Below are 12,531 nucleotides of genomic sequence, written 5' to 3'. Positions count from 1 at the left end.
TTGTCTTCCAGTAGGACAATACTAACTTGTAACCAACTCCTTAACAAATACTTTGTATTGTTTATCTTCCTTTCTTGTCTATCTCTTCATTTTCCTGCTTCTGTTTTCTGTTGTCATCTCCAAAAAAATTTCCCCGTGTCTTAATCAGCTTGGGCTGCTTTAACAGAATATCTTAGCCTCGATGGCTTAAATAACACTTACCTATCGTAGTTCTGAAGGCTCAAAGTTTGAGATCAAGGTACCACTTTGGCAGGTGCTTCTTAATGTCGCTCCCCGTCTTCGTGGAGGAACGACACAGGACCCTGCGCTGTTCTTTCGTCTGCTCGGCCCTCCCCGGGTTTGCTGCTGGTTCTTCCCGGGTTGGCTACTATCCCTTCCACCTCCGTGGAAGGGCAGTTCCCCCTGGCCACATTCCCCACTTCCGCAGGGGAGCGGCACACCGCCGGCCGGCTTTCTCGGTGGCTGCACAGGTGTTCCTTCAGCTAGATGTTCCCCTTAGATGTTCCCCATAGATGTTCCCGGTGCATGCCGTCTCTCTCCTCCTTTATAGTCCTCCTCCGCCAATCCCAACTCGGCTGCCCACACGCCGAGTACGCTGCTCTCCTCCAATCAGTAGCAAGTCCTACAGTTTATTGGTTGAACTGGAGGCAGCTGTGCGGAAGCTGTTTACTTCTCTCCCAGCGCCATATTGTGGGAGAGCAGATGCATAGAATAAGTCTTAATTCCAGTAACTCAGTCCAGTCCGGGCTGCTCCCCACATCTTAAGAGTCTTTTTCCTGGTTCCTGGTTTACAGCCTTCTTGCTGAGTCCTCATGTGGGGCAGAGATAGATGATCAATAAATAGATAGATTATATCCCTTCTTCTTTTATAAGAGCTTTAATCTCATCATGAGGGCCCAACTCTCAGGACCTAATCTTTTTTTTATTAAAGATATATTTATTTATTTATTTGAAAGGCAGAGTTACAGAGAGGCAGAGGTAGAGAGACAGAGAGAGGTGTTCCATCCACTTGTTCACTCCCCAAATGGCCGCAATGGCTAGAGTTGGGCCCATCCAAAGCCAGGAGCCAGGAGCTTCTTCCAGGTCTCCCACACAGGCACAGGGACCCAAGGACTTGGGCCATTTTTTCCTGCTTTCCCAGGCCTTCACAGAGAGCTGGATCAGAAGTAGAGCAGCTGGGACTTGAACCAGCACCCATATGGGATGCCGGTACTGCAGGCAGTGGCTTAACCCACTATGCCACAGTGACAGCCCCAGGACCTAATTATTTCACAAAGACTCCATGTCCAAATGCTATCATATTGCAGATTAGAGTAACACATATGAATTTTTGTGTTAAGCACACATTCAAGAAATAGCACCGGGGCCGGCACCGTGGCTCACCTGGTTAATCCTCCGCTTGCGGCGCCGGCATCCCATATGGGCGCTGGGTTCTAGTCCCAGTTGCTCCTCTTCCAGTCCAGCTCTCTGCTGTGGCCCGGGAAGGCAGTGGAGAATGGTCCAATTGCTTGGGTGCCTGCACCCACGTGGGAAACCAGGAGGAAGCACCTGGCTCCTGGCTTCGGATCGGCATAGCTCCAGCCGTAGCGGCCATTTGGGAGGTGAACCAACGGAAGAAAGACTTTTCTGTCTCTCTCTCTCACTGTCTAATTCTGTCAAATAAATTAAAAAAAAAAAAAAAAAAGAATCTGGTGCCCAAATTAGACTGACCATGTAAGCAACCTCCAAATAGCATGAAACTAGAACAAAATTCCCTCCTGTTTGTGCTGTTCGTACACAGAACTGTGACAGACACTGAGACAAAGCAAGTGCTTTCACCAGTCCCTGGGCAAAACTGACTCTTTTCCTAATTCTTGGCCTTGAAGAACCAAGATTCCAGGAATATAATGAGCATGGAAGATCCAATTCACTCAACAATAACTATCTCCTGTCAGCCTTAGCTACTGACAGCCTAACGACAGGACAGGAATTACGCCAGCTTTCCTGCAGAGCCTAAGCTCTGCCATAGGACCAATGACATAGAATCCGTATGTTCCCTTTACTGGCACAGAGCTGCGACGCATATCAAAGCTTCACAAAGTCACTCTATCTTAGGACAACCCCAGGCAACTTGTTTCCATCTTATTTCTGGGACAAGGATATTCACTGTATCTGTATCCTGCTTTCATTGACTTCTCTGAATATTGTATGAAATGTTAACATTGGTTAAATGTTTTTCCGTTCTCCAAATTATTTTAACACAATAATATAATGAGTGAATCTCAGATTCATAATTAAATATGTGACCTTGCTTAGTCAAACCTCAAAATTTTGTCCTATAAAATATAGGTTAACAACAAAACTCACATTGTAGGTTGCTTTGAAAGTTGCAGGAATCCCTGAAATGTGTTTGGTAAAGCTCAAAAGCACTTTTAAATGCTAAATATAATTGTTAAAATCAGATATAATAAAAATAACTTCACAATGCAAAAATACCAAGTCAGCATTGCACTTAGAATCTGGTGACATCTTAACTAAAAGATACATAAAGTCTTGACAATCTAACCCATTCATTTTTTATACAATTTTACCTTCACTAAAATTCAACTATATGTAGAGATGAATTTCTCAAGCAAAAATTATCAAGATATCTGTCTAGAAACTCACAATATTGAAGAGAAATTAAATACATATATAGGTTTAATTATGCACAAAACATGACTGAGCCCCAGTTTTGTGGTGGAACTGCATTAGATGATAGGAATACAATGGTCAAGACTATCTCCTGTGAGGGAAATAACTTTCAAAGGAATCAATAAAAGCCCTATATTAATATGATAATTATCATGCTCAAGAAAATACAAGAAGACCTTAAAATGAATAATGATCTCTAATAAGAGAGGAAGGAGGTGGAGCTGGCTAGGCAAGGCTTCTTAGTTATGACTGTTAAACTGGTATCTAAAGGAAGAATAAGATTTAGCAAGCCAATGGGAGAAGAGGGTTCCAAGACACAGCATATACACAAACAAGGAAGTACGGAAGAGTGCCTTGTCTTCAGCAAACTTCAAATAGATAAGATTGGAACCAGGGCAATGGGAAAGTGAGAGATACAAATGAAGGAAAATGATTCTTCTAAATGGTAGGGTGTAGATATTTTAAAATGATCATAAGGGAGTTATACACAAACTTGCGTGAAATATTGATGTCACATAATATTAGATCACTTACACATTTTTATGTAACTAGCTTATAGAAAAACTAAAACTATAAGCTGAGTCTCCCAAATCCAAATGTGGTGCTCTATCCTGGAGATCATGAAAAGTCATCCCAGGACCAACAACTTAAGCATTACCTGGGAAATTATTAGAAATACACTATCAGGCTTCATCCTAAACCTAATAATGTCAGAAACTCTGCGGATGCATCCCAGAAACGTGTGTTTTTAAAAACACTCCAGTTTATTCTAAATCACACTAAAACTTGAGAACCACTGCTCTTCACCATGCTGTGATCTGCACATTTCCAAAGAGTTTTTGTGGATGAAACTAAAGGAAAATCTAAGAGCATTTATTTTTAGTCACATTCATAAAACTGCCCTATGTTCAAAACAAAGCTTTATCAATCAAATACTTAGTGAAAATTGCATGACATTTGGTGAAGTATTAAGCCTTTTTACAATAATGTAATTTTAAAATATGTTATCTGAAAAACTAAAAAAAGGGGGGGGAGGAACAGGGTGAGAGTGAGAGAGGGAAGGAAGGGGGAGAGGGACAAAGGGAATATCAGTATGTTCTTAGAATTGCATCACACAGCACATTGAATCTGCTAAAAAACTAACTCAAATCAAAATTTAAAATTATAAATAAGAAAAGAGAATTGTGTGGAAATGTTTTGTTTTGGCAAGTACTTAGACAACAAATGTCTTAGCAACCACAAAAGGTACAAATGGTTGGAAAAAGTACTTACCTTCATATCTACATGGAGATCCAAGAACAGGTGACCACCAGTGTACCTACTGGAAGGAGTAAGGAAGGAAAAAAAAAAAAAATTACAAGGAGTGTAAGAAGATGATCACACTCCTTTCCCTAGAGTCTAGTAAATTTATACTTATCAAACTCAAGTAAGCCCATTCCCAGTATCACAACATTTTAGAATTTAGGGGAATGTAAATAAAAAGTCTGTAGAGCCATTTTTAGTATCATTCATCTGTGTGTTCTCAATGACCAGCTCAGTATTTTGTATAGAGAGTGCATTTAATAGAAGATAACTGAATGGGCAACCTAATTAATACAAAGAATAAACTAGTGTTTTGAGTGTATATCTGTAGAAGACTAATGTTAAAAATAGGCTGAAAACAAAATCAGAGCCTATCTTATATGACTAAACATATAATATTTGAAGAAATGCAATCTGAACACTATGGGTATAGCATTGATTTTTCTGAAATTAGAGCCATTCTGCACCCAATCAACCTGCCTCTGTATTGCTGACATCAACCGTTGATGAGACGGAAAAAAAATCTCATTTATGCCAGTATCTGGCAAACTAACACAAGTTAATTTGTCAATTAAACTATCAGTGTAATAGGGAATGTTACAAACTAACATTAGCAGGTTAAGAGAGGCAAACTGTATAATTCATAAAGAGAAACACAAGTCCACAACAGGAATTCAGATGTAGCTTAAATGAACAATGGCAAAACAAAATTAAAGACAGAATCTGAGTGACCTCTAGTGTTATGAAAGGGAATATGAAGTAAATCAGAGAAATAGAAAATAGTACATGGTGCAGAATCCTAGATGGAGGATGGATGGATAGATAGATAGATAATTTTATTACAATATGATTTTCGTTTCCATATATTTAGAAGTCACCTAAAAACAGCATGTAGGATTTTACATTTCAGTCTTCAACACTGGAAACTGTTCTGACTTACTGAGTTAGTGTTAAAACATCTTCTTTTGTATAATACCCAGTTATGCAAAAGTCTGAGATCTTAGTCTAACTATTCAAATGCCTTTGAGGAAAAAGAATGCCTTGCAATGAATGTTAAACAACATTAGGTTTCCCAGCTGATATTGGGAAAAGGTCAAGGGAATGCAGCGAGGCAATAAAGTCATTCCAATTTTAGTAGTGTTGAGAGAGGGAGTGCTTACATTCAGATGCTTCACCTTCTAATGTATGCATTGATTTTTCTAAAAGCACAAGCTCTGATCACCTTCAATCAAGGTTCTTCAAAACCCTCTGATTGCCTACCAAATTAAGAACAAATTCTTAGCTGGGTCATTCAAGGGCTTCCATGAAATGACCCCTCTGACCTTCATTTCTTCCTTTTGTCACAGCACTTGTTTTACTACTGCACATGCAGACTTCCAAGTCCACCAATGTCTTTTTTAACTGATGAAATTTTGCAAAATCTTGTGAAAAGATGGCCCCAAATCAGAGAACTTTCAGCTTATTTCTAATAATCTCCTGATTTCAAGTCCTATTTCTACCACTTGCTAATTGTGCAATTTTGCAAAAACTACTCAGCCTAACTTAACTCAGTTTGATCACCCCCAGCATAAGGATAGTGCATGACATGAATATATTACCACAGCTCCCTCTGCAAGACAGTTTTTAAAAAGTAGAAAGAAACCAAGGTCAAATACCATCTCTGTCATTGATTAACTTTGGGATCCTGGTTCAGGATGTCAACTGAGATTCAGTTTCCTCATTTGGTACAATAATAACCAACTTCATAATATTAATATGAGAATTAAAATTAGATACCTTTTATGAAAAAGCACCCAGTGTATTATAGGCACCCAATAAATGCTTAACTCTGCATGCTGTCAAAACCACTGCCTCTACCTACCTCTTCCATTTGGGGCAGGGGCATGGATATCAGGTAATGTAATTAAACCCTCGATTTGATTATCCTGTTCCTCCTTTTCCTATTGCCAGGTAGTTGGACAAAGATTCTAAGAAGGTAATAGCACATCTAAGGGCTGGCGCTGTGACATAGTGGGTAAAGCCACTGCCGGAAGTACTGCATCCCATATAGGTGCCAGTTAGAGCCCCAGCTGCTCCACTTCCCATCCAGCTCTCTGCTATGGCCTGGGAAAGCAGTGAAAGATGTCTCAAGTCCTTGGGCCCTTGCACCACATGGGAGATCCGGAAGAAGCTCCTGGCTCCTGGCTTCAAATCCGCCCAGCTCTAGCCACTGCAGCCATTTGGGGAGTGAATTAGCGGATAAAACACCTCACACCTCTTTCTCTCTCTCTCTCTCTCTCTCTCTCTCTCTCTCTCTTTCTCTGCATCTCTGTGACTCTGCCTTTCAAATAAATCTTTTAAGAAAAAGCACATCTAAAGCAAGGTTATTATGGGCCATATGATAATCACATTTAGTTGTACCTATGGTCTTCACTGCTTTTGCTATCTTTATGAATTTTTAAGAGTCAAAAGGAGAGAGCTCCCATTTGCTAGTTCACCCCAGAATGACCACAATGGCCCATAACTGGGTCAATACAAGACAGCAGGAAGTCAATCCAAGTCTCCCACATGGATGTCAGGAACCCAATTACTTGATCTGTCAGTGCTACCTCCCAGGATCTGCATTAGCAGAAATCTGAGGTCAGGAGTCAAAGATAGATATCAAACACAAGCACTCTGGCATGGGACACAGGGATCTTTTTTGTTTTGTTTTGTTTTTTTGACAGACAGAGTTAGTGAGAGAGAGAGAGACAGAGAGAAAGGTCCTCTTTCCGTTGGTTCACCCCCCAAATGGCTGCTACAGCCGGCGCTGCACCGATCCGAAGCCAGGAGCCAGGTGCTTTTCCTGGTCTCCCATGGGGTGCAGGGCCCAAGGACCTGGGCCATCCTCCACTGCACTCCTGGGCCACAGCAGAGAGCTGGACTGGAAGAGGAGCAACCGGGACAGAATCCGGTGCCCGCCGGGATACAGGGATCTTAACTAGTAAGTCAGTCACTCACCCCACCTCTTGTGCTTTCTGCTGTAACTGACGAGATGGCCCAGTCAGCCTTCTAAACTCAACATTATGTGATCAATGAAATTAATTATTTGGGCCATAATCTTGGTCTAAGCCAGGGTCAGAGTAAAAAGTTAAAGCTTTCTTGTATGATTCTACTTATATACTCACAGAAACAGAAAGTAAAAATGGAGGCTTCCAGGTTTGCAGGGAGGGGAAAATGGAGAGTTGTTTCATGAGTATAGAGTTGCCATTTTTGCAAAATGAAACAAGTTCTGGAAGTTGGTTGCACAACAATGTGAATACACTGAACATCAGTGAATTATGCCCTTGTATGTTTTACCACTGTTTTTAAAATTTTAATTAAAAAAGGAAAGCTTTTATGAGATGAAATTCATTATCTCTTTAAATGCAACTTCTGGCATCTCCATAGCAGGCCACATAACACAGAGACAAGTGAGCTGGCACATGAGCACACGCATACACACACACACACACACATAAGCAGAGTGGAAGGGAGATTTTTGTCTAATAATTGACCTCATACCAATATCACAAATCTTTTATTATTGTTGAGTCTATGTTAAGGATGAAAAAAGTACGTTTTTCGTTCCTTTGACTGCTACCTGACATATAAGAAGAGAGGCTGAGTCTAATACATTTCGCTAGAAATAAACGGATAAACATTCATCTTCTACCTGGAGTAACTTGGGCAGAACTTGGAATAAGGCCCCAATCTAAATAATTTTGAATTTCTTCCAACTATTATCAAGCTTTTATGTGACTACCCAAATTATAAATGATCTCTCAACAACAGCTCACAATCCTTGATATTCCCAGACACTAAAGGAGTCCCCTGGCCAACTCCAGACTTATGTCCCTTCCTGCTGAATATGCGAGAAGAATGAACAAAAATTAAGAATCTGCACAGCTGCTTTCTTGGGTCGGAAATTCCAAATTACTTTTAAAGCCTCCTCATTAATGTGTCCCTGCAATAGCCTAACCCTTATTATTGGCCTGATATCCAAAATCCTTAGCACTTGATGAAAGAGGATAAAACTTGAGAGTCTCAGGTATAAGTGAGCTAAAATAACCCCAGCTCATTTAGCCTCAGATCCTTGTCCTTCTCCAAGTCGGCCGGTCTCCCCTGTGATGCTGTCTCTGCACAGCTCAATGAATTCTGTCAGTCCTGAGTGTTCTCCAACTCATGATCCCAATTTATTTTAGATGGTTGTTTTAATTTTTTATTGATGTATGACACACATACAGCAAAGTGCGTACATAGTAACTATACAAATTAATGAATTTTCACAACGTGACTGTTACTACATAGCAGTACTCAATCAAAGAAATATGTTGAGACCTCAAAAATGTTGTAGAAAAGTGAATTAAAATATAAGCTTATTTTGGTGCAAAAATTTTTGAAATCCTATTTATTTCATATAGGTATTTTCTTTCTTTTTTTTAACTTTTATTTAATGAATATAAATTTCCAAAGTACGACTTATGGATTACAATGGCTTCCCCCCCATACCGTCCCTCCCACCCACAACCCTCCCCTTTCCCACTCCCTCTCCCCTTCCATTCACATCAAGATTCATTTTCAATTATCTTAATATACAGAAGATCAGCTTAGTATACATTAAGTAAGGATTTCAACAGTTTGCTCCCACACAGAAACATAAAGTGAAAAATAATAGATGATTTTTTTTAAATGATGATGAAATCAGATCAGACCTATTGTCATGTTTAATCCCAGTGAGAGTCAAGTTGGGAGTTGATAATTTCTTTTTTTTTTTTTTTTTTTTACAGAGGATCAGTTTAGTGTACATTAAGTAAAGATTTCAACAGTTTGCACCCCCTATTTATTTCATATAGGTTTTTTTTTTTTATCTTTTATTTAATGAATATAAATTTCCAAAGTACGACTCATGGGTTACAATGGCTTCCCCCCCCATACCGTCCCTCCCACCAACAACCCTCCCCTTTCCCACTCCCTCTCCCCTTCCATTCACATCAAGATTCATTTTCGATTATCTTAATATACAGAAGATCAGCTTAGTATACCTTAAGTAAGTATTTCAACAGTTTGCTCCCACACAGAAACATAAAGTGAAAAATAATAGATGATTTTTTTTAAATGATGATGAAATCAGATCAGACCTATTGTCATGTTTAATCCCAGTGAGAGTCAAGTTGGGAGTCGATAATTTCTTTCTTTTTTTTTTTTTTTACAGAGGATCAGTTTAGTGTACATTAAGTAAAGATTTCAACAGTTTGCACCCCCTATTTATTTCATATAGGTATTTTCTATAAACTCTTTGAAGACCTCTCATGCTGCATTGCCACAGCTCCCAAAGTCCTCTTGTGCCTCTTCCAAAATACCTTACCAAGCGTAACATACCAATGATGCTGACTTCTGACAGTGTATACTAGTTTTGTCTTCTTTTTTTAAATTTTCATTTAGTTTATTTTCACTTTATTTGAAAGGTAGAGAGACAAAAAGAGAGAGAAGATCTTCCATCCCCTGCTTCCCTCCCAATACCCACAATAGCCAGGGATGGGCCTGGCCAAACCCAGGAACCTGGAAACACCATCCATGTCTCCCACATGGGTGGCAGAGACTGAAGTACTTGAGCCAGCATCTGCTACCTCCCAGGATGCACATTAGCAGGAGGCTGTATCAAATTCAGAGTAGCTGGGACTCAACCAGGCATCCTGGTATGGGATGTGGGCATCCAAAGTACAGACTAAAGCCACTGTGCCAAAGGTTCACCCCTGTGAACCTTGTTCTTTGTGGTTGGTGTCTTTTTTTTTTTTTTTTTTTTTTTTTTTGGAACTTCATATAAGTAGAATCACAGAGAAATCTCTGAATTGGTAAGATTGATCTATAGGTTTCTTTGTAACTGTAGTTTGTTTACTCTCATTTCTGTGTGATGTGAAGGACCATGAATTATTTGTCTCTATTTATTTGCAATTAGTCATCCAATTTGAGTCCATGCAAGCACATCAGATCACTACCTTCCGTTTCTAGCAACGCTCTACTGGTGCTCTGGCAGCAACTACGCTGCCTTGTCTCCCCTTGTCTCTGCCAGTGATTCCCAGATTCCATGCCTTAAGTCCAGCCATCCACTTCCCCATATGAGACTCAGAAAACTCATTTTTTTTTGAGAACAGCACAGCCTTTCTACATTTGTAGACATTCTGTTATTGCCTTACAAATTGTTTCTGAAAATTCTATCATGGATCTGGTGCAATCCCAGTGAATTAAGTTTTACTAGACTTTTATCTATGTGCCAAGTTCTGTGCTGCTTGCAGGGTTACAAAATAAAGGAAGATACAGACTTTAGGTTAGGGAAGCTTGGAGTCTATTACAGATAAAAACATTACCTCTCTGGCCCCAGAAGTATATGGGTTGCTCAAACATCTCATCAATGTCAATGTAGCTCTGACTGCAGGGAAAAGCAAATTCATACCCTGAGGACAGGGGGATGTGAGAAGTTTTAAGTACTCACCCCAAGTATGAAATGTCCTGCAGGTATTATGTGCCAGTACAGATACTTGTACTAGTGTGACCATGCCTGTTTTAATATTTTTAAAATTTCCCTTCATAATTGTCCATTAAAATAGGCATTCCAGGACAATGTGCCCTGTTTAACATTTGAATTTTAGCACCCTTATAAACCACTAATATATTAAACTACTGTAGATATCACCATTGAAGTTAAAGAAGGGCAAATACAAACAAGCCATAAAATTTTACCACATAATAAAAGGACACAAGGCCCCTCTATCAATCTCTTGGAGGATCTACCAAACCTGGCCTTTTGTGTTTTGATACACACTGATTGATTTGATCTACTTTTCCCAGGAGATAAATAATTCTCCAAACATTTTATCCATTTTAAACAACCTTGCATTATCATAATCAGTATCTGAGGCTTTAAATCACAAACCTCAGTAAAAACCTGAAATTCCAGTGTCACTCACACATTTAAAAACCAAAAAAGTGCTACCCGTGATTTTCCTAGCTGTTTGAAAGTAGAAATTGACTCCTGGGAAGGCAGAGAAGCCAATTTGCAATGAGCAGCTTTCATTTCCTACTCTTAATTCAAATCTTTAGAAAATTGTTTGAAGTCTTGGCACTGGTCGTGGCATTCCAATGTAACCCCTAAGAGGCCTTTGTGGGAGGGACATTTATATGTAAAATGCACTCTGCCTATCAACCAAAACAGTCTGTGGACTTTAAATCCTAAGAAAGGGTATGTTTCTGACCACAAAGAAGAAAAGTGATGAGAGTGGCACAAGGCAGTCAGAAATAAAGGTGAAATTCCTTCCGCACTCTCACGTGAGCTGGTTGAGTCTTTTCTCTTCACCCAGCACCCTTCCACCTTAGAACTCAAGAGAGATCCAGAGGTTCTCTCAATTAGGAGACCTCCAAATACAGATGGGAATTAAAGACTTAGAATCGAATGACGCCATCTAAGCTAAAGAAGAGGAAAAGATACATGAGGACTGAGCCTACACTGAGCCAGGAAAGAGGATGAAGGGCTAGAGGAACTCTCTGAGAAACCGTCTGTCGTGTGGAAGGAAAACTGAGAGTGTGCAGTATCTTTAAATTAGGGGGAGAAGGGAAATGTGCCAATGAGGAAGGAAGAATCAACCATTCCAAGGCCAAATAAGGTTGGAAAAGCAACCAGCAGAATCAATAAGATTAAGGCTCAGGAAATCAAAACAAGAGTGATTTCAGGAAGTAAGGATGGCAGATGGATTAAGGAGAGAGTAAAGATGTGTAAATAGAGAACACAGGTAACACTTTTTTTTTTTTTTTTTTTTTTTTTTTTTTTTGACAGGCAGAGTGGACAATGAGAGAGAGAGACAGAGAGAAAGGTCTTCCCTCGCCGTTGGTTCACCCTCCAATGGCCGCCGCGGCTGGCGCACCGCGCTGATCCGATGGCAGGAGCCAGGTGCTTCTCCTGGTCTCCCATGGGGTGCAGGACCCAAGAACCTGGGCCATCCTCCACTGCACTCCCGGGCCACAGCAGAGAGCTGGCCTGGAAGAGGGGCAACCGGGACAGAATCCATTGCCCTGACCGGGACTAGAACCCGGGGTGCCGGCACCGCAAGGCGGAGGATTAGCCTATTGAGCCATGGCACCGGCCAAGGTAACACTTTTGAGGAGTTTGCTACACTGAAAAATGCGCAAAGTTGATAGTATGAGAAACAGGACTTTTTTTTTTTTTCCAGGCAGAGTTAGACAGTGAGAGAGAGAGACAGAGAGAGACAGAGTTATAGACAGTGAGAGAGAGAGACAGAGAGAAAGGTCTTCCTTCCATTGGTTCACTCCCCTAATGGTCGCTATGGCCAGCATTGTGCCAATCCGAAGCCAGAAGCCGGGTACTTCTCCTGGTCTCCCATGCGAGTGCAGGGACCCAAGCACTCAAGCCATTCTCCGCTGCCCTCCCGGGCCACAGCAGAGAGCTGGACTAGTACCCAGTGCCCCAGCTGGGACTAGAACCCAGGGTGCCAGCGCTGCAGGAGGAGGATTAGCCAAGTGAGCCACAGCGCCGGCCAAGAAACA

At 40.7% G+C, this 12,531-nt stretch overlaps 1 long non-coding RNA gene across 3 annotated transcripts in view; it reads right to left on the bottom strand.

Annotated features, from left to right (window-relative positions):
• LOC127491309 (uncharacterized) overlaps window positions 1–12,531 on the bottom strand; it is a 188,665-nt gene that overhangs the window by 153,038 nt on the left and 23,096 nt on the right. For 2 of the 3 annotated variants that reach the window (XR_011383875.1, XR_011383874.1), the window contains exons 4-5: window positions 3,946–3,994; window positions 202–809 (exon numbers count right to left, since the gene is read on the bottom strand). This is a non-coding gene — a long non-coding RNA (uncharacterized lncRNA). The remainder of the gene's footprint in view (window positions 1–201; window positions 810–3,945; window positions 3,995–12,531) is intronic. The other variant, XR_007919921.2, reaches the window with a different exon arrangement.

The sequence above is a fragment of the Oryctolagus cuniculus genome, chromosome 18, assembly GCF_964237555.1.
Source record: "Oryctolagus cuniculus chromosome 18, mOryCun1.1, whole genome shotgun sequence".
NCBI lineage: Eukaryota > Metazoa > Chordata > Mammalia > Lagomorpha > Leporidae > Oryctolagus > Oryctolagus cuniculus.
Note: the sequence above shows the minus strand (reverse complement) of the source record. Positions and strands in the feature narration are given on the sequence as shown.